This window comes from Geospiza fortis, unplaced genomic scaffold (assembly GCF_000277835.1).
Source record: "Geospiza fortis unplaced genomic scaffold, GeoFor_1.0 scaffold1570, whole genome shotgun sequence".
Taxonomy (NCBI): domain Eukaryota; kingdom Metazoa; phylum Chordata; class Aves; order Passeriformes; family Thraupidae; genus Geospiza; species Geospiza fortis.
Window position 1 is genome coordinate 12,073 of NW_005055367.1, and position 254 is coordinate 12,326.

Below are 254 nucleotides of genomic sequence, written 5' to 3' on the forward strand. Positions count from 1 at the left end.
ATAATTTCTTCTCATTTTTCCAGCTTTTCCCCATCATTTTTTCCCAATTTTTCCCCCCCCTTTTCCATCTTTTTTCCCCTTTTTTTCCATAATTTCTTCTCGTTTTTTCCAGCTTTTTTTCCCCTTTTCCTCAGTTTTTGCCCCATTTCCCGCGGGCACCGACAATTCCGGGGGAATTTGGGATTTTCCAGGGATTTATTGGGGGGGCTCCGTCCCTCAGTGCCGGTAGTGGGGGCTCCGCGAGTGCGACCGCG